Source organism: Apteryx rowi, unplaced genomic scaffold, assembly GCF_003343035.1.
Source record: "Apteryx rowi isolate R43461 unplaced genomic scaffold, aptRow1 scaffold_70, whole genome shotgun sequence".
Taxonomy (NCBI): Eukaryota; Metazoa; Chordata; class Aves; order Apterygiformes; family Apterygidae; genus Apteryx; species Apteryx rowi.
Genome location: NW_020450983.1, coordinates 16,607 through 38,872, shown reverse-complemented (window position 1 = coordinate 38,872; position 22,266 = coordinate 16,607). Strand labels below are relative to the sequence as shown.

At 37.4% G+C, this 22,266-nt stretch overlaps 1 protein-coding gene across 1 annotated transcript in view; it reads left to right on the top strand.

Annotated features, from left to right (window-relative positions):
• Positions 1-17,209, top strand: part of IRS1 (insulin receptor substrate 1) — a 59,507-nt gene extending 42,298 nt beyond the window's left edge. Inside the window, exon 3 of the mRNA XM_026086963.1 lies at positions 16,144-17,209. The gene's annotated coding sequence lies outside the window, so the exon portion shown is untranslated. The remainder of the gene's footprint in view (positions 1-16,143) is intronic.
• Positions 17,210-22,266: the final 5,057 nt, after the last annotated feature.

Genomic DNA, 22,266 nt, shown 5'->3' with positions numbered 1-22,266 from the left:
AATTTGAATTGGGAATCATAAATTGTATCTGACAGTATGGAGATTTTTTTTTTAACTAATATAGGGAGCTGTCCTGGTTTGTTTGGGGGTTTTTCTTTTTCCAGTAAGGCAACTGACCTAATTTTTCCATGCAGCTGTAACCTACTTCAGCTCCAGCCACCAGTTCCTTTTTGTATATGCATGCTTATAGGTAGTGTGTTATTATACCCTTATATTTTGTACTATGCATGTGATAAGTAGAAAACTCATATTGCAGGAAAAGTGATAAGCAATATGGATTTTGACAAAATTCTAAACTGCAAGGTATATATATTTTCAGTATGATGACATAGTTGTTTTCTTTTGTTCCTTATGTGATTTAAAATGATGAAACATACCTTCAGAAAACCTTTTTAATAATACTAGAAATCTGTTATCTGTTATTAGGAAAACAGATGGACAATAGAACATATACTGAGATCTGTCTGGTTGCAGTGCTGTGTGGGTTTTTTTGTTGTTTTTTTTTTCTCTCAAGAGTCTATGAAAATGAAAGCTTTGTAACAAAAATGCTTATTTTATCTTAATTAAAGCCTTCATATAAGAGAGCTAGACCTAAAATTAGACTTAAAATAATTTTGGCTCTGGCATTACAACACAGATACAAAGTAGAAGGCAAGATAATTTCTGCCATTCTTCATATATTCTTATAAGTGTAGCAAGTCCCTACAACTGGAGCTACACAGAGCTTCCAGACATACAGAGGAACTTAAAAACAGATGCAGTACTCTGCTGGATAAGGGAAGGGATTTGAGGAGAGTTTTAAAAGACAGTTTCTGAAAGCAGAAATGTTTTTAAAAGGCAGGGGAAAAAAAGTTGCCTCAGTGAACTGGATGGTTCGCTTAGAACATGATTTGTTCAACTTGTCATTGCATTAAAGTGTATTTATTGATCATCAGGAACTTAATTTTGCTTCCTTTTTCTGCAAGTTGAAAGTATTTTTCACTAATGTTGTGTTGCCTTCAAGAGTAATTTTTTTTTCTTCTTCATTTTACCTGGGATAGTAAGTGAGGTTGTATTGATAGTTGTGTGGGGGGTTCTKTTGTTGTTGTTGTTGTTTTTCCTCCTGTCTCCCACTTCTCTGTTGTCCCTGGAAACATAATACTTTATGGTATCGGCTGCATAAAGATGCCTGATGTACATCTTTGAGGGCATTCCAGTTCTAACTTTGAAAAGCTTTTAGAACATGCTTATTTGCCTATTATGTGCCTACTGTTACCCAAGTTTGTGGATTTTCAAGTTAGTCACAGAGACAGAATCTTCTTGCTGTTTCTATTTCTAAACCTCTATGGCTTTGCTTCTGCCAGTTTTCTATCACCAGGGAAAATTCTTGCCAGAGAATAAGCAAAGACTGAGTGTAATTCAGCAGCAGGAGTTCTAGGAGAAGACACGGGTAGAATGGGACCCAATGATGGACCTTGTTATAAAACTGACTGACTTTGGAGCCTTGCCTTTGGAAGTAAATTCCTACTAGGTATACTCAATGGCATGGCAACTTGGTTGTAATCTTACTGTGGTTTGGGTTACCTTTTTAACAAAGGTAATGGTGGCAAGAGCTTTCTTTAAAATTGAACAGTTGCTTGTCACAATCCCTGGTTTGTCCCCGTGCTTTTCAAGCTGCCTCCTCCCATCTCGGGCGTACATTTGGACTGCACTTGCTCTCTGAAGGCTTCTGTTGTTTGAGTGATATCTGTAAGGTTGGATGGAACACTGCCTCCTTGCCTGACCTCTCACATATGATACACAGGCCATGATATCTCATGTAATATTTAAGAATATAATATGTTCTTTGCATAACATAAGAGTAATAGTAGTTATAAAACACGGCTCCAAACAAAATTGCTTATACAAACAGGTGATATGTGAGCAGTGGAGCTAATGAAGCCTTATTTCCTGTAGATTTGTCTTAGGTTTATTAACTAGCCCTTTCATGTTCCCAGTGCGCCCTATGCTACTTTTCCTCTGCAGTATCTGCCAGATCTGTGCTGTGGCTGTTGAGATGTGTGCAGGGACTGAGGATGGGTGCTTGAGCAGCCTGCTCTCTGCTGCCTCTTGGAACACATTAGAGGTTAAGTTAGTTAAAACTTTGCCTCAGAAAAGGTTTTTTTTTTTTTTTTTTTTAACTTATAGCAACTTAGCATATCTGAAATTTTACTTCTTTGCCAAAGTTAAACCGAATTTGACATCCGGTTTAAAAGTTCTGCTCCCTGTTCTACCAATTATTTAAGCTTCATTTCTTCAGGAAACCAGACCAAAGAAACCAATGAAATTTAAGGTTTCTTGAATATGGCAGGGTATATTTTCTCTTTAGTCAACCATGTTGCTTGTGCTGTCCTTTCCTCTCCCCCTCATTTTGTCGTCTTCATTTTTAAGTGCTAGCTGACTGTATTTTTGCTTTGCTGCAGATGAATGTCTTTGCCCCTTGACTGGCTTGTGTTTACTTGCCAGTTGGGCAATCCACTGAGCAATTACTTGGAAGGAAAATAAAATATTTATGTGCCTAAAATAGCTATTTTCAGGGTATTTTAATCAATGGATTTTTTGCAATCTGGCTGAGTTATAACAAAGATCTCAGTAGTGGGATGCGTACTTGTTAGAAGATTTGAAGGTGAAAAGAAGCACAAGGTAATGTCACACGTAGTAGTTTGTCTTGAGGAGCTTTGCTTTTATATGACAAGGTTCATGCTTTTTCCTTTATCCTCCTTGCTTCTAAGTCTTGCACATTTCAGTTTTTGACTTGCTAAATCCAAAACTATGCCTAGTTTTGGATATCAGGGAAACTATGCTCCATCATCCACTAAGGCTGTAACTGGAATAATACTGTGATAGGCAAGACTGGTAACTTCAGTAACTACTTGTCAGCTATTATTTTGTGAAACGATTTCTGAAATGGTTACTGATGCTCAACTAGTATAATATTAACATTCTTAGTATGTCAAGAAGATTTGTTGTTCTGTGTAATATGTTTTGAGTAACTTCATAAATTAAGTTGATGTGAAAGGATGATTAATATAAATTATTTTTTGGAGGGGTTTAGCTGTAGCATCAGTTATGTTTGTAATCCCTGAGACTGTCAGCAGTCCAAGATTAAAAAAAAAAAAAAAAAAATCCCTCTCCTGGTTAAGAAAACTGGGTGGCAGATGCCCTAGGTTATGAGAACATGGAGAACTTTCCATTTTATGAGCTTATATACAACATGGTGGTACTATGTAACAAGGCTGAATTTTTATATAGTTTTACAAGGTTAATGTTTAGTGGATGTTTTTAACCATTGATTAACCAAGAGGTTTTTTTTAATGCCATCTAATAAGACAATATCATGTACAAATCTTTCTGTATACCTGCTAATCCTTTAATCTGTATTATTATATGCTTCTAACTTTGAGTTGATTTAACCCTTTAGAAACTATTAGTTTATCCTTGATACTAAATGTGACAGCTAATGGAAGATTTGTATGTCCCAATAACATAGTAGCTATCATCTAGTGAGATACTTATGGATACTGTTGTGGACAACTTCCATTATTTGGAAAAACTTTTGACATGGTATGCTTTTAAAAGAATTTGACATTTTAATTCAGTAATTCTTTAACTGCAAATTTTGTGATGAGAACAACTTTTACCTACTTTAACTTTTGCATGTATAATTCTGCAGTCTCATAATGCTAGGTTTGTGTTAAAATTATATTGACTATTAATGAGACTGATCAAATTTCCATCTGAAATTACAATTTTAATGACTGTACTACTGAAGATTAGTCCATTTATGCTGTTAATATCTTTAAATTATCGTATTGGCAGTTCTTCAGGCTTTTAGAATTTCACTGAATGAAACTAAAGAAACAGCAGTAAAGGACTTGGTTTGTCTAATCTGTCTTTATAATTAGTTTGGATTTTATTCACAGCTGTATCCAAATAGGCACCCGAGAGCCTGCCAGGTGCTGCTTCCTCTGTCCATATACTTCAAATTTGAGATAGCCACATTGTTTTGAATCAGAATTACATTTCTTTTGTGCCCTTTCATCACTCTGTATTTCCTATTTTCCTGTTACTATGGTTTCTGAAAATAAATTGGATGACAATTGTTTTGAAGACCTAATCTATATACAAACAAGTATTTCAGTGTTTAAGTGGTACAATAGATAGTTCAGCCATGAACTACTTCAGAGCTCATTAAATTGCTCAGTGTTGTTTTTGAAATATCTTAATTGCTAAATCAGTGGGAGTAGACGGGTAGAACTTTTGCTCTAGTAGTAAAGATGTATTTTCTCATGTTGGAATTGATTTTATTTTTTTGTAGCTATAAAAATTCCATTTTCATATATAGTTTACTTAATTTTATAAATCTATTTTAATGTGAAATAATTGCTTGGCAATACATTAAAAATTTTTGAGAAAATTTTGAGAAAATATTTAAGAAAATTCTCAAACATTATTTAGCTTTTTAAGCATTCATTTTCCCCCCTCACCCTATGCATATACATTCTCACAGTTTACAATCATGCATTTTGAAACTAATGCTTCTCCACAGATAACTTCATGTTCAGTTTGTAGATAGTGCTCAGGGAATGAATCAGTTATTCAGTCCTTCTCATCAAGGAATGGCTGGCCCAACGTGGTGTTTGCACATTGTCAGGTTTGTGCCCTGCAGAATGATCAGCACCACATGGGCATGTTCAAGGCACTTACCGCTCTACTGTCTGGCCCTTAAACACGGTCTAAATTCCTCTGTCAGGTAGCAGTTCTCATCTCACAGTCAAGAAACTGAGATATGGAAGGGTTAAGGTTGAAATCTAATTCCCTAGATGATATAGTAATGGCGTTTCAGTTTGAGACATCAAGACTTCCTCTTCACAAGAAAATTTCACATAGAAAATAGATGAGGTAAATGCTGTATCTATTTTACCTGAGACCAAGACAAAGTGACTTGTGTACAACTGCACAGGGAATCGGTAAGAGAACTAGGATTAGATTTCAGGTCTCTGCTCCCAGTTGTGTGCCTCTTCACGTGCACCTGGGTTGCATACTCCAAACACAGCATCCTACTGATGAGAGTTTTTGAGCATGGCTGATTCTTTGAATTTCAGTTGTCAATTTTTAGTGCTAAAGGAGTCTGAACATTAGGTTCAAAGTGCTGGGAAGAGGGAAAAATAGCAGGTGACTTCACCTAACAAAGTTTTGAAATTTATGGCAGAGGGAGAGAATGGAATTCTCCTAGACGATTCTTACCTGTTCTGACCAGAAAACTATCTTTGTTCTTTCTCTAAGCCTGGACTAGTTCTGTACACCCAGTTCACCTTACAGGATGAACCCATAAAGTCCACAGACAAAAACCTCATTTGTTATTCACAACTGAACCTTTCACCAAAACTGCTTCTGGCCCATCTTAGTGCTATAAATAGTGGTGACCTGATATGGAAACAGAGCAGAAACCACTACAACCATCCTAAGTTAGGTTGCATCCACTCATAAGTCAAAACTGCTCTTCTCTAGGTAAGGTCAAATGAGTGCAGATTACTAGAAATATATATGTGGATATATGTGGATGAGTATGAAAATGTACTCATGAACATACATGAAAGTATTTATTGGAATAAATTCATGTCAAATATCATGGACTTGTAAAATTTGTTATCTTCTGATGTATAAAGGAGAAAACAACTGGCCAAAGCAGTTATTTTAATTCAGTTAATATCAGACTGGTAGTGGCATTTTAGTAAAATGCTAGATCTATGGTTAAGTAATTGTTTTCTAGTCCAGCTTCAAGTTGTAACAAACTTTACTGTAGCTTTTTGCCTCCTACCAAAGGCCGCCTTCTTTTACTTTGATAAAGCCCTACCTCTGATTTGTTTTTAATTGTTATTTCCGCTGTATGATATAGCTTTTATATTAAGGCATAGTAAACAATCTCAAAATAATGGATAGTTTGCATCTACCTCTTTTTTCCAAACTTCCTGTTGTATTTTTTGTCAACTTCATGACATTTTGTTTGTTTTAATCTCCTCTAATTTCTTAGCTTGCTTAGTGTGTTTTTGAGAATGTGCCTTTCAGCCCCTTCCTATTATCCTTTTTGATATTTAATGCTCTGTTGCTGAGAATTGAGGAAGTATTTCATCCAAAATCACTGAAGAACTTCCTTCCCACGCTGCTGCCAGAAGTGATGCATAGACTAGCTACTTAATTTGGACTGCCAAAATTTCAAAGGCAAGGTCAGCTGGCCAGGTTATCCCCTGCAGGGCTTCTGCATGTCTTCCTTTAAAATGCCATTTTTCTTCTGGCTGATTCTGCTTTTTGCCCTTACTTGTCTGTTGAGGGGAAGATAGTTCTGGCTATGCAGAATGATGTAAATCTTTGCTGTAAGGTTGAACTAGCACAATTTAATGCGTATCGAAAAATAGTTTCAAGCTAGATGAGCCTGTAATTATGTAGTTCTTTAACATATTGTCAGAGAAAAGTAAATCTGGCAGAAAATGAGCACTCTAAAGAAGTAAGGTCAAAAGAGCATGGGAGGAAGTGGCAGTGTGTGCCTGGAGGAATGGGGAAATAGCCCTCAGTGCAGGAAAGGCATGTGAAATACAGATTCACAGAAAGATAGCCAGAATGAACAATTCGGTAACTGAGATCTGTTCTGATTGTGAGATAACTATGCTGGATGTTAGAAGTAGCTGAGCTCTACTGCTGAAGTAGTTTAGTTGACATAGTATGTGCACATTTTCGGTGTGCTCATCTTAAGTTTAGTCAAATTTAATTGTGTGTGTTTTAAACTGCTAATGAGTTGAGGGTGTGTGAATGCACCTACAGGCACATAGATCATCTGCTTCCCCACAGAGAGAGAACAATGGTAATAGTTGTTGGTGAGTTTTATTGAATTCCAAACTACCATAAAAGTAATAAAAAATTTCTCTGGTAAGAAAACTCCTTTGAGAAACAAATTGTGTAATGAAGATGCATTTCTGGCTGCTACTTGTTGGTAATCCTAGACTCTTGGACATAAATGTTGCTTATTTTGACAGATTACTAAAAATTATTTGCATTTTTAATCTTCAGACTGTGAAAAAGTATAGAAGCATAGCTTTAAAAACCTAGCAAATGGACTTTTTATAACAGTGAAATTGGAGTATTGTTGTGGAGGTTTTTTCCACTAATAACTAAAGAGTGGAGCAAAACTGCGATGACTTCCTGTGTTGATAAAAGTAAATGCTGAGCAATGTTTTGCTCTTTAAAGGACACAGCCATGCAAAGTGCACTCCAGCTTTGCTTTTTTGACTTGAGAGCAGGTTTTGGGGTCTTCAGGGGGAGCTGTGAATGCCCCAGATCTTTCAGATTTCAACTCTTTGACTCAGTGAACTGAACAGTACAAATTCCAAAAGGATAAATGACCCCATTTTCTGACTTTGCTGGTTTCTTTGAGTCTTTGGAACAGAAACAACTTTGTCCTGTGAAGGTTGAAGATACTCTTTCCTGCATTTTGGGGGAGGGGAGAGGACACTGGGCTAGCAGTGGATTTATCTGAGGGACATCAAACACAAGCAATACTGCCAAGAGTACCAGAGAGGCATTATGAGAGGATTTGATGTGAACTTGCAGTATAGAATCCAGTGAGATCCTATATTCCCTGAATTCATAGTAATGTTTTTATTTTCAATCCTGACACATAAAAGTTCCCTTGATGTAAGCTGGACTCAACCTTCAGCTGATCACTCAATCTCAATTATTAGTAAAGGAAGGAGAAAGATCCAGATGTTCTGTTCTTGTAAAATTGGAAGAAACAAACACAAGAGTCCCACTTAAAATGTAACACTTTTTCATGAGAGATACTCTTCTGTGTTTTCCATTTCATTAAAGAAACCCAGAATCTGCAGGCTGTCACTTGCTTTTCTGTGACATGGGTAACTACAGGCAGACCTTGGAGATATTGCAGGTTCGGTTCCAGACCACCGCAATAAAGCGAATATTGCAATAAAGCGAGTCACACAAATTTTTTGGTTTCCCAGTGCATATAAAAGTTATGTTTATGCTATACTGTAGTCTATTAAGTGTGCAATAGCATTATGTAAAAAAAAAAAAACAATGGACATACCTTAATTAAAAAAATACTTCCTTGCTAAAAAAAAGCTAACCATCATCTGAGCCTTCAGCTGGTCGTAATCTTTTTGCTGATGGAAGGTCTTGCCTCTGTGTTGATGGCTGCTGACTGATCAGGGTGGTGGTTGCTGAAGGTTGGGGTGGCTGTGGCAATTTCTTAGGACAGCAATGAAGTTTGCTGCATTGATTGACTCTTCCTTTCACAAAGGATCGCTCTGTAGCGTGCGATGCTGTTTGATAGCATTTTACCCACAATAGAACTTCTTCCAAAATTGGAAAATTAGTCCTCTCAAACCCTGCTGCTGCTTTATCAACTCAGTTTATGTAATATTCTAAATCCTTTGCTGTCCTTTCAACAATGTTCACAGCATCTTCACCAGGAGTAGAGTCCGTCTCAAGAAACCACTTTCTTTGCTCATCCATAAGAAGCAACTCCTCATCTGTTAAAGTTTTATCATGAGATTGCAGCAATTCAGTCACATCTAAAGGCTCCACGTCTAATTCTAGTTCTCTTGCTCTCAGCCTGTCCTTTGAAGCTTTGAAGCCAGGCATTGACTTCTCCTCTCTAGCTATGAAAGTCCTAGATGGCATCTTCTTCCAATATAAGGCTGTTTCGTCTACACTGAAAATCTGTTGTTTAGTGTAGCCACCTTCATCAATTCTCTTAGCTAGATCTTCTGGATAATTTGCTGCAGCTTCTGCATCAGCACTTAACTCCTTCACCTTGCACTTTTATGTTATGGAGACGGCTTCTTTCCTTAAATCCCATGAACCAACCTCTGCTAGCTTCAAACTTTTCTTCTGCAGCTTCCTCACCTCTCTCAGCCTTCACAGAATTGAAGAGAGTTTAGGCCTTGCTCTGCATTGGGTTTTGGCTTAAGGGAATGTTGTGGCTGGTTGGATCTTCTATCCAGACCACTCAAACTTTCTCCATATCAGCAATAAGGCTGTTTCACTTTCTTATCATTTGTGTGCTCACTGGAGTAGCACTTTGAATTCCCTTCAAGAACTTTTCCTTTGCATTCACACCTTGGTGAATGGTTTGGCACAAAGGCCTTGCTTGCAGCCTGTCTCTGCTTTTGACATGCCTTCCTCAYTAAGCTTCATCATTTCTAGCTTTTGATTTTAAAGTGAGAGATGTGCGACTCTTCCTTTCACTTGAACACTTAGAGGCCATTGTAGGGTTATTAATTGCCCTAATTTCAATATTGTGTCTCAGGGCATAGAGAGGCCTGAGGAGAGGGAGAGAGACGGGGGAACGGCCGGTTGGTGGAGCAGTCAGAACACACACAACATTTATCGATTAAGTTTGCCGTCTTGTGTGTGCGCGGTTCATGGTGCCCCAAAACAATTCTAATGGTGACATCAGAGATCACTGATCACAGATCAGCACAGTGGATATAATAATAATGAAAAAGTTTGAAATATTGTGAGAATTACCAAAATGTGACACAGACAGGAAGTGAGCACATGCTGTTGGAAAAATGGTGCTGATAGACTTGCTTGATGCAGGGTTGCCACAAACCTTCAATTTGTAAAACGTACAATATCTGCAAAGTGCAATAAAGCGGAGCACAATAAAACAAGGTATGCCTGTATTGGACAGTTGTTTTGCATTAATGCTTAGCTGTATCACTGCAAGAGAAGTTGCAGAATTTCTTGAAAAAACAGACTCTTTTCCTATTAAATTAAAGCTTGTTCTAAGCTTTGCCTTTCTTTTAGTCTTCAAGAAAAACAAAATCTTTCAATAATTCTTCTTCAGAATTGAAAAGATAAAATATTTTGTCAGAAATTCAGTGCTTTGGAGGAAGTAACTAGTGTTCACACTTTTAACTGCTGTTGATACTGCATAATAAAGCAGGAGATTCCTTAAATAATTTTACTATATACAAGCTTGACGAATTACTTTTTCCAGTATCTTTCTATACCAGCCCAGAAAACTGGCTTGTTTCCTGCTCCTTACAGGTGGAAACGGACACAAATATGACCTCTGGTGATGTCACTCTCTCCTGTGTTAGACATTTGCTGGCAGTCAGTCCTTGGTTTCCTGTCTGTTGGCAGCAGCCTTTCTTGCTGACTGAGGTGAYGGGCTTGGGTTTGTCTTGAGTGAGTTTAAATCAAGTTGACACATTGTTAAGTCAAAATGAAACATATAAATTCTTTGCTAGACAGAAGCTAATCCAAAGTACCTGCAAGGTTTAGTTTGTGTCTTCCCACTGTGCTTAAAATACAGGAAATGAGAGTCAGAACTTCTTAAATGTGAGTGTCTTTTACTGTTCATCATCATACTTAAAAAGTCTCCCCCTGCCCCTTCTCTTTCTGGCAGAAGACTGTGGGGAAGAATGACTTTCTATCAGTGCTGTACCCAAAGGGAGTTAATTTTGTCTGAACTAATGGCAGAAGACTATGCCATCTCCTACTGGTCATTAGGATCCTCTGTCAATGAATGACAGCTTTATATGGAGAGGAAAAAGAGGATGAAAACACCAAATCCAATTACTTGGCCTGGCAGTAGAGGACTTGGTGAAACCAGTTTATCAATAATTCCCTATTTTTGACATTCATAAGAAAGAGGAAATAGACATTTTGGGGTACAATGAAGCAATACTCATCCCCTAGGCTTATTAAATGTAAATTACAGCCTGTCAAGTTAAATAGCAATGTTGTAATTACCTTGTTTAGTTCTATTTTTGAATTCCTTTTGTTAGTACTCAGACTACAATTAACATACTAGAGCAACCATTGTTTCTTCTTGTATTCCTTCATTTTTTTCAATGTGCGTTTAAGATTGGGGAAACTGTACCATACATTTGCATCTCTTTGAAAATGAAATATTTGAGCTAGTTTAACTTTTGGGTGATGTTTAGTTGCTAATTTTCAATCTATCTGAATGGAATACTTCCTGTATCCCATCTGTGTGCATGCTACTAATGCCAAGAAAAATGTAAACAGACAGTACTTATGATCATGAGGACAGCGAACACAAAACCTGTGGGTAAATTCAGCTTTTAAGTAGATGTGCGCAGTTTCATTGCAGTTAGAAAATGATGCATGCAAACGTCAGGAGCACAAGAGCTGTAAATGAGCTTTTCAGTACTACTAAATGTGTTTACTTTGTGTTAGATTTCTAAAGATACTTAGTTACCTGAATAGACAAATAGTGCCCAGGTCATGTTACCTGAGATTGGTGAAATTCTGCATGAATTTTCTGGTATTTTTTTGTAAGGGTGTCTTTTTTTATTTTGGCCTCTTGTTCCTAATCTCTTGTATTTTTTGCTAGGTAGACGTGTTCATTATGTAACAAATCACAGTATAATCTACACAGAATAAGATACATGATACTATCCTAAAGTAACAAACATGCATTTACTTTTAAAGCCTCTTATTTGTAACTGGTAACTTTGTCAGAGGATCTTCAACTGCTCCTTTTTGCTTATGATTTCAAAGGAGGTGCTGGTGGGATGGCAAGGTTTTGTGGAGTTCATTTGATTTGGCAAGGTTGAGGGCAGAGGTGGGAAGTGATTCCACTTCTGCTGATCTAGAAAAAACTGCTGTGCTCTCCCCACTCTGCTGCTGCTTCAGTCAGGAGTCATCATTTTGTTCACCTGGCTCTGTGGACGTTTTTCTGCAACCACAGCAAATTAACAGACAGCTCTCTAGCCTGGAAGAGTATTTCCATATTTGGTGGTTCCTTTACAATTATTGCTCATTTGCCTGTTTCTAGCATGAATACAGTGGGAAAGAGAAATTTCCACCTTAGTTACCTTTATAGCTGCTTCCTATTGCTGTCAGTTTGTTGTGTTCTGCAGATGTTTAGCTAATGTTGAAAAGACATGTCACAATGTACCGAGTAAATCTGGCGTTTTGGAGCTGCGTTTTGCCCTGGTATATTAATCAGTGATGAAGTACTTGTATTTATTTGCTGAATTAATCACAGAGCTTTGACAGCAACTGTGCAATATCTTGCTTGCTTTTAAATGGAATGATCCTTTGCAGTGACTTTTCTATTGGTATTTTAGGTGCAAGACACATTATTAGCCCTTAGTTGCAAATAAAAGTTTAAGTTTGGTGACTGGAAAGTCTTTTGCTTTAAGATCACCTGAGTTTTCATCTTCATTCCTTTGATATATTTTTTTCTTCTGGTTACTTCTTTTAATAAGAGTGCATCAGAAGGAAAGAATAAGGTTTATACTCTAAATGTATTTTTAAAACATTTTTATTTTCTATATGAAAACTTAGCTATCTTCAGGAAAAGTATCTTTAAGTAGTCTAGATATTTTGCTGTTGGAGAAGTCAAGTTTTAAGCACTCATCTTCTCCTCCAGCTCCCCAATAATGGAAATAAAATGAAGTATCAAATTATTTTTAGTTACTGGATTTAAAAATGGGACTTCAGCTGTAATAGGAACTACAGTTAGTTGTATTGTATCCAGCCTGGACTAATAGTCTTGAGGAGAAAGTGTTGCCAGCTGGAACATATGTTAGTGTTATCTGCCTGTATTTTGTAACAGCTGTTGAGCAGGGATTACTTGTCAGAGGTACGGTGTAGTAACTTTTAAAGATGCTTGTTTGTTTCAGTACATTTTTCTTGCATCACTAAATTTTTCCATAAAGTCAACCACAAACTGTATTATTGGGGACTCCAGCTGAAGCTTGTGGTGAATAGGAAATAGATTAAACACAGGTTTTCCCTTTTCTCTAGTTGCCAACGGTGTTGTCAGTAGTTTTAATGATGCTTACCTCAGCTCACTGTAGTCCTAGCACTCTCTATTAAAACACTTGTCTTCTGCACTGTTTTTATATGTTGTTAAGGAAATGCTGATGCTTGTTGATAAGAAACAATGGAGTAGCCAGATGATGATTTAAATCTCATATAAGGCACTTCCCCTAGAAACATAATGTAGTAGTTCACTGAAGAGAGAGGGAATAAGATCTTGATTTTAAAAAAAAAAGATAGTTTTAATGCACAGATTTTTATTTTCAATTGAATAATACAATTTTTTAAAATTTTGTATTATTAAGTATTTTGTTTTACAGCCTTCAGAGTGGCTTGCTGTTTTAATCCTGTGTTTAAAAGATGCTACTGAAAGTAAACCTTGGGAACCCTTTCTGAAAAGACCAAGTATTGTTCATCTGTATTGCTTATCCTAAATTAAAAGTCTTCCTGTAAGTAAGTTGTTTTGTCAAAAATCAAGAAATATTTCTTGAAGTCTAGCAAAGAACATTTCACACTAAAATTCAGGATTGTTTTTTCTGCTATAAATTGTGCACAAAGAAGAATTGTGCACAAAAAACCTTCTAGGTTGACTGTATCTACAGTGACCTTGGAGTAGTAGGTTTGTTCTCAGACTGGCTGTTTTCCAGACATCCTTGTGCATTTAGGCAGAACAGGCTCTGCCGTCCTATGGTAGCAGCATGCGTTGTCGTCAGTTCTCCATTTTTTGTTTTGTGGGAAGAGATTTGTAGGGGGAATGAGGGAGGCGAAAACAAATCATTGCAATCAGTAATCTAAGAGCATCCATAGCAAAGAGTTTAATGTATTTAAATGTCTTTTTTTCATTACAAAATTAGAAGAATACTTTCCCCGTGTGTATCTTGTTTTTGTAAAATTGTAGAAAATGTGTAACAGGTTTCAAATATTTGCTTTACCACATCAGTAATTAATTTTTTTTTTTTAATTAAAGTTTTAAAGATATTCTTTTGTTAGGTTGAGATAGCATGTGCTGTTTAATAGTCTTCTAGATCTCAGTGAATAATAGGAATTATTAARAATAACTTTTAAAAGGTATCCCTTAAGGATGCTAGGCTTGTGGATTGAAACTTCGCTCTGTCTTTAAAACAACTGATATGGAGCTGAGTTCTGGTCTGGTGATATTTTCCAATTTAACTTGTGATATTTGCTTTTTCTACTTGATACTTCACCACCAAAAGCTACTGATATGTTTTTGTGGAGGAGTGATAAATAGATTTTCTATCTGGACATGCCATCTTGTAATGGTGAAGATGCTGAAGGTGTGTAACAAGCTTGAATCTAGCCCATGAGAAGTTTATATGTAATAAAAAAAGGCAAAATTTATATGTAGTAGAGCCTATTCCACTTTGTGCCCCGGGTGATTCTGACTGGTCATGCGAGTCTCAAACTCTGGGATACTTCAGCCTGCTGCGTTTTCCGCTGCTGTTGCACGTGCTCAGAGTCTGAATGCATGAGTGTTGGGCTTTCAGTAACTATGATTTTCCTCAGTACTATTTGCCTAGTGAATTCCTCTAGAAAGTGGTTTCTTTTTCAAATAGACTTGTTACTCTCTTTCTTCCTTACTCTTCTGACTTCTGAATCCGGGAATAAATGCCCACCAGGAGCATTTGCAATGAGTTCATGACTGTACTGGTTGAACTGGGGAGAAACTGGATGGAACAAACTGTTTTGCTTAAAATACTTTGTATTTGCATTTAGATTACCTGAGCACTAGCTAAGAGGTGTAATATTTGGTCTTGATATTGCCAATTATTATTTATTTGCTTAAATGCTTGTAACACAATAAGGTGTAGCAATGGGGAAGAGCTGTGTTTCCCTTCCTCTGTTTTCCACTGTGTGTGGTGTAGGTTGGGCTATGTGACTGCGCTACTGGGTACAGTTTGTTCCTGCACTCGACTGTTCATTCAGCCTCGCTGGACAGGAGCCAGCTGTGAAACACGCACTTCAGATACGAAATGCGCAAATCACGCGCACTTCACTCCTCAGTTTAAATTAAGCAATTTCTTCTTTGTCACTAGTCTTTATTAAAGTATGGCATTACTGGCTAATTTTAGGTCCGACATAGTTGCAAGCTGCAAAGCTATGTTAAGCTGTATATAGATATTCTGGTAGGAACGTTCCAGTAGATTGCAATATGAGTTCAGAAGAAAGTTGAAAGTAAATAAGAGATCTGTGAGATAATTCTCCAGGGAGCTTTCACTGCATACCACACATCATCTGCAAGGATAGGCTTTCCTTTCACTTGAAGGACCACACAAAGTAAATTCTGTTTCTTGGGCAATTTAAGAATATAGGACAGGAGGTCTTTTCAGTTTTTTGCTCCAGTGTCTCTATGGGAAGCCTTTATTTGTACTGAGGAAAATATACTATTTACCTATCTTTTTAGGAGCGTAGTTAATATCTAATATAGAAATAGACACACTTCTATGTAAAATCTAAGTCTTGCTTAATGAGTTTTTATGTGGAGGTACCAAAATGGAAATGATGGTAGCCCTCTAACCCTAGTTAAAGCAAAAATAGTTTTCGTTTCACTGTTGTGTTGTTCGGCTCCCAGTGGGTATTGTCTCCATTGCTAACTGCTGTAGTGTGAGGAGAGGAGGACTGGGGGTTTGCGTGCTGTGCTCTGTGACAGCTCCAGGTTTGCATGCTCACCTTGCAGCACTCTGGGCAGCGAGGTTCATGCCAGTCACTGGTGCGAGGCAGGCACTGGGGGGATGCCTGGAGAGCTGGCTGCTGCCAGGCCTTGCGTGCAGGTGGGTGCACTCAACAGGGTGCCCTGGCATGGGGCTTTTTATAACTTTATARCAATGGTGAGTGGGGATGCTGCACCCCTAATGCTCCATACCTCAGTCATCCTCTTCAAGCAAGACCTGGCGTTCACAGGTGGCCAGTAAGCTCTAGAGGGAGGCCTGGGATCTAATGAATCTTTTTTGTAGTGGGTAAAAATGCCAACAGCAGGCTAATGGTCTGAACTTTTTTCTTTCTTTTGTCACAGGAACTTGTCAGAGTTAATCAGTATAGTCACTTAAGTTGTTTCTGCTTAGATGAATCTCTTGCAGTTTAAAAAAGTATTTCTGACTGCTTCAAATTTTATTGCCAACATCTGTTTTCAAATGCTTTGGGGATTCAGATGCTTAAGTACAGTTCAAGTGTGTATGCTGTAATTTTTCAAGGTGCTAACATTTTTGGTTTTGACAAAATTAATTAATTAATTACCAAATGGCTTTTGAAGTGCCCATGATGCTAATTTTCTTTCTCTTTCAATTTCAGAATGATGACCTATACAACCTCAGCAAATCCTTCTTTTAACTCATGGGTATCAAGACTATAAATGTTTCATGTTATCACAACTAGGACCTCACCTTCTCCTCCTCCTCCTCCTCCTCTTCCTCTGTAAATGGGTACGATGCATCCAGTTCAGTTTGTTTACTTTACACAAACCTCAGGAGTTAGTTGACTGAGCTGCACATCCTGTGTTGTGCCAAGCAGAAGCACTGTGACACCTGGACAATGAGTCTCTCTTACTTCATCCTCTACCATAAGGACTTAGCTGGCCACAATGAACTGATGTGCCCACCACTATGTCATGGTGAGAATGGGTATTTTACGAGCACATTTACGCAACTTCATTTGCTGCTGAAAACCTGTATGACAAATCATCATTGTAAATTATTACATACAAAACTTAATGTTGGTTGAAGAGTATTAAATATTTAACATAGGTTTTGATTTATACATGTACTTTTTTAATTAAAATGTAACTTTTCCTACAGCACATCTTTTTTTGATGTGGAACTGAGGTATACTATATTCTGTTGTAAACAGAGTGGGAAACTGCTTAAAACAAGTCTTCTAAGAATAGAGTAGGGTACTATTCTTGTTTTAAGATTGTAATTCAGAAAATAATATAATATGAGTCATTGGTCCCCGGGCCTTGATTGTACAGTCATATTTACTGATACTATCAGTTGTAAGATAACCCTGATGTTAAGTTCTTTCCAAAAGAAAAATAATTTTGTACTCCTTGTAAAATAATAGTCTGTATTAACTACAATGAAGACAAACTTTACTGTACATGGTATTTACAAATGTCAACTTGAATTCATCAATTGCACAGGAACTGACAAAAAAATCAGAAAAAAAGAAATCAAAGTCTTCCATTGTATATATTGTAAAAAAATTAAAAAAACAACCAACAGAAAACCACAAAACAAAATKAAATCAAAAAAAGAGTGAACTTTTCAAATTGACTCTCTCCTTGGAATGAAAATGTGGGTGTTTGTAAATTCTGGAAATCTCTTTCTATATGTAATAAACTAGATACTGTTTTATCTGCTTTTGTTCTTTGTTTTTTTGGTTTTTTTTTTTCCTGTTGTCTCAACTGTCTTAAATTGTCCCACCAGGTTTGTTTGTTTTCACTGTGTCTAGTTAAGAATGGTTGTGAGTCATCATAGCTTAAGAATAAGAATAAAAAAAGTCACGTATAATTAGGTGTAATAGTGAGTATGCGTCCTTGAATTGTTTTACTAAAGCTCTTGTTTCAGTTTTGTGGAGAATCTTCAGAATACAATCCTCCTTCCATTTAAGTCCATGGAATAGTTCACAGCAAGCAAATTCAGTTGGAGCAGTAGCAGGACTTCAGCATAAAATTTAAAAATAAAGGACCAGATGGTCGTCTGGAACTCAGTGCATGCAGCAGGATGAGGAAGAATTCTGTGATACTGTCCCGTGCTCTACACTGGCTCTGTGCAGGTAGAATTCTTTTGTGCATAGCATTTGCAGAACCTTACTTCTTTGGGGGACTAGAGAAATACTGAGATACTGCCCTTCCAGTTAAAAAGTTGTCTTAAGCGATAATTGGACTTGATGCTATTACAGGTCCTTGTTCTGCAAAGCAACTGTATTGGGCCAGTGCATATTCGATAGTATCCATTTTCTCAAGAAGAGGCAGGGGCTCAGAGCAGCAGCTCTCCCTGCAGGACAGCTGTCAAACCCACAAGGAAGGGGTTTCTTTACCCTGAGATGTTTAAGATGTGTGGGGTCAGGCTGTGGTTAGCGCGGTGCCCAGTTCTGACTGCAGTATAGGTGAAGGGGCCATCGCCCAGCTATTCTCTACTTCTCCTTTTGCTGGATCTTTACTGTTCTCTTAAATCTGCTGGTATCATTGCATGTATGATCACTTTTTGACCCTGCCAAGTCAAAGTACTAAGTTAAGAAAAGAGTTATAGCTTAAAAGTGTTTAAATACTTTCAGATCACTGGGAACAATTATGTGAGCAGTGATTCTGGCAGATTTGAAAGGGGTTGCCTCATGGTGGGGCTGCAGCCTGAGAAGGACCTGTGACAGCAGGGGGTACCAGCTGTGGCCGTTTTGGTCTTTGCCAGCGGAAGGACTCCTCCAAAGAGGCTGGTACCAACCAGAGAAGATGCGAGCCTCAGCTTCCTCTTTACGTAGGATGGGGTAAGCTAATCCACAGCAGCTGGTCTATTATTCTTGAAGAGCATTGCTGTGTATTTTTCTAAAGAACCATTAACATCTAACAAGGTAGCATTTGGTTGAAAAAGAAAAGCCACATACGTATCAGACAAGTACTTAAATTTGCAAGTTACCCTTTCTCGTTTTCACTTTATTGTAAGATCCTTCTCTTTTGTTTTACAGGGTTTAAGAACAGTGAAAATTTGCATGTATTCTGAAGTGAAAAACAGAAACAAAGTTACCCCCCAAAACCATTGCCCACAGCTTTCTCTAGCTTAACAAATTAACATAATTGTTCACCAGTTTCATTTGGTTGTTGAATGTTAGCCAGTGCCGCTGTTAAATTAACTTGGATAGAACAGTATTTCATGGCTATTGCACTTTTCATTGTTTCAGATAATTTGCATGCTCTAGGAGTTACTAGAATGGGTTTGTAGGTCCTRGAAGCTACTATTAAGTGTTAAAAGGCATTAGTGGGTTCATTTAATCCAGATAGAAGTATTTTGCGCTGATACATCTATGAGTAAATTTCATTTATAAAAGTATGGATTTAAAAAAATTGTAGAAATTGGCAATGGTTATTATGCTGGTTAGGAAGGGATGGCAGGGAGAAGGATAGTGCTGGTCCGGCAGGCTGGTTTCCATTCATGTCATTAGTAACGTAGAGCCACACAAACAGCTTATTAATGATGTTAATGTATATTGTTTTATGTTAGTGGTTACTTTTTTCTTAATAAATTTAAACATGCCTGTTCAGCAAATATGTTTTGAAAAGACTTGTGAAGCAAAATGCATTCATAACCAAACTTGAACCTCTTCATTTCTTTGCATAGATTTTTTTACACTTGTGAATTCCAAACTTTAATAAATTGGCCGTTGTGAAGCAAAGCCTTTCAAATCAAAGCATAAACTCCTGAAGAAATATGGTATTATCCTATTCTTTTATGCATTGTTTTGTTCTGTCTGCCGCAAAACAGATCATTTCTTGAAGTTTGAAAATGAGCAAATGGGATCAGTCCTATATCCGCTAGTAAAACTCATTCTCAGAGGTTTATTTTGTTCTGAATTGTTTTCAAGTGGAAGTTGCTGGTTATTATTTGAGTTCTTTTCTGGCTCCATTATTGGGGCAGCTTCAGTTTTTAAAAAATCTGTACTGAAGGCATTTATTAGTCCTATCAGTTGAAAATGAATTGGGTTGGTCTCCAGCAGTCTCCAGCAGTACTAGCTGCACTTACACACTTGTATTTTTGCAAGGATTGCTGCATTCAAGCTCAATTTGATGTTGGGCTGGCATGTATGCTGTGGAAATCTGAATAAATTTTTGTCCTTCTAGTCTCTAATATTAACCTCTTTAATTACCATGTCAAATGTCTCCTATAGTTGTTAAACTTTTCCAGCAAAAGTACAAATTAAGAAAGGAAAAAGGAAAGTGTGGCCACATTTACAGACAACTTCAAGTGCTGTTGCCTTACTTTCTGCACATTTAAGAACTAAGCATCCATTTCCATCTTGCTACCAGCTCCCTTCCAGCTGAAGCTGTTATTCAAGCCCTCTGCTATACTCCAGGGCTGTGTGATGAGTAGTGTGGGTGCTGTCAGCTTGGTGGGTGCCATACTTCAGTTACATAATTCTGCTGTGCAGTAACAGAGATGAATACAGCAATATGAATTGCTTTCACATTTGCTTTTGAAATGATTAGCTGAAGCTAGTACCTGGTCGCAGCCTAAGTACAGCACATCAACTACTGATTGAATCGAGCTGGAGAGATGTTTGAGTGCTTTATTCTGCAGTTTAACTTGCTTCAGCCAGATTAGTTTAAGGAGGAGTTGCTGAAAATGTGATAATCCGCTCTCACTGGTGCAGTGAGGGCAAATCCTCTGTCCATCTCTCGCGTGACCTCCAACCCATCTTTGGGTGCAGCCTGCATTTTTTGACAGCTTGCCAGGCCTTGAGGCTAGGTCATGAGTGTAAAGTGAACAGTACTCACACTTGCGCAGTTCATCTTGTATTTTCCTGTTTATTAGTAATTTCATTTAGCTGTGACTTTGAAGGTGCCGTAAGTAAGCTGTTTTGTGAACTTATTGGATGCCTGTGTGAAATTTTCCAAGCTGTAGTGATTCAAATGGAAAGAAACTAAGGACTTCAGTTTGTAGTAAAGCTCTCTTTTTTTGCCTTTGTGCCCCTAAGGTGATGATATTCTCAAAGATGAAATGAGAAATCTAGCTGAGATGGGAAGAGCCATGATATGCCATATTCACTTCTTCTCAAAAGTACATTCTGAGAGAACATTTATATAAAAGAAGAAAAGACTAATCAATGACTGCTTGAAAAGCAGGCGCTATTCTAACTTCTGTATTTAAATATCTTTGGGCTAGAAGTTCTGTACTCTAAATTTGGGCTAGTAGCAATGGGATAATTAAATGTTAACATGTGAGTGCTCTTCAAGCTATTCCGGTTTTCCTTTTTTCTTCTGAAACAAGTCGTATGTATAATTTCTATTTACAAAGCTAAGAAGATAAAGTAGTTTGGGACTCAAATCAGTTGTGACTAAAGAATGGTCTGGTTTTAATTTACTTGTGATTGCTTCTGTTTTCTCTTTCCTATCTGAGAGGTAGGAATGGAGATAAATGCAATGGCATTCTTAAAATGCTAAAAGCTAGGAGTCCTCAGTTTATGTTCACGCTATCTGTGTATTTTTGGAAATAAAAAAATTTTAGGTACATCCAAGTACTTTCTTACCATGGGTCTAGCTCTGCACTCGTTGAAGCTGATGACAAAACTTTCTGTGATTAATGGGCAGGCTCAGATTTTACAGAAGGTGGTTAAAGAATTCTGTATTGTTAAAGCAGAACAAAACTATCTGCTAGGCCTCTCAGAGGCAGGGGGGATTCAAGCACACTGTACCCTCATGATGCTTGTTTGAGAAAATCTGGTCTGTAAGAGGTCCTGTGCCACTCTGAACTCCTGATGTGAWTTGATAGATGGTTTGAAAATTGGTGCTTTGCATGGAAAAGTGGCTGCTGGGGAAATTCCCCTAATCCTGCCCAAGCTGCAGCAAGGTTCTGCTTGGTGGTGGCCCCTCTGGCTGCCGGCATTCCAGCACCTGGCAGTGTGCTATATTAGGATACTTGACAGTTGTATCTGGAGATTGACAGTTGGGAAGAGGAGAAGGGGAGGGGGGGAGAAAAAATACCCTATATGCCCTCTGTAGATTAAACCAATGGAATATGTCTCAGAGAAATCAAGTTATCTGTGGGCAGATAAAAGATATTAAATCAGAACAACAGAAAGAGGAGTTATTCAGTGTCATGACTTGAAGAAAATGGTTATGCTTTTTCAAGTGCTCTCGTAGGCTCTGCTTGTATCTGTAGAAATTGTAACACTGAATGTTTAGAGGAAATAGACCTGCCTGCAGAACTTACTTGGTATGTTTGTAGAGGGTAGTGTTGTAAGGAACAAAATTAAAGCAACAGTGATGCTACAGAATTGCTAAAAATTAAAAAATGTTGTATAAGGTCTTTGATACTTTTGCCTATAATTTTTGAGAAGTTCTTCCTTACAGTTCTACTCCTGCTTGACAATTCAAAGGCTCATGGCATTATAGTATAGTATATGTGGGAGTCTCAAACTCAGCCTTCCTTTTATATTTTTATATTTTTATTTTAAAATTCATCTTGCAGAGTTGTTTGGCCTGATGGAACCTTCTTGATATGGAAGCAGACCTGAAGGTAACTACCTACTATTCATGGTTATGGTATGCAGAGGTTGATGTGTGGGAGAATTTTCTTGGAGACCATCCTGTTTAAATGGGAAATTTCCCATTCTCTTTTTGTTTGCTTGTTTTTTTTTTAATATCTAATTATTAATTAGACTGAGTAAAATGTTAGTTATTCCCTGAATTATTTATTAATGTTAACA